The following is a 321-nucleotide window of genomic DNA, read 5'->3' as shown; positions in this document are numbered from 1 at the left end:
TCGGATTTATATGACCTATTTTATTCACTTAATTAATTACAATCACTTGATCCAGTTAAATCGCTAGAAGTTAAACTGTGTCGAACTTTGAGCGTTTATCTGCTTCATTCGTCTTTTTAGTGATAATTAATGGAGTGGTGGTAAACGCCAACTTTTATTCGCTAAAAGTTGGACTGTATCGAACTTTGAGCGTTTATTCGCTACATTCGCCATTTCGGTGAAAATTGAAGGATTGGGGTGAAACGCCAGCTTTTATTCGCTGCGTGAAATCGCACCTTTAGACTACATTTTCCCGAAAAGTGGAGGGGATTGTATTGGTAT

Source organism: Odontomachus brunneus, unplaced genomic scaffold (genome assembly GCF_010583005.1).
Source record: "Odontomachus brunneus isolate Ranch 3 - 2012 unplaced genomic scaffold, Obru_v1 Obru_scaffold_248, whole genome shotgun sequence".
NCBI classification, from domain to species: domain Eukaryota; kingdom Metazoa; phylum Arthropoda; class Insecta; order Hymenoptera; family Formicidae; genus Odontomachus; species Odontomachus brunneus.
Note: the sequence above shows the minus strand (reverse complement) of the source record.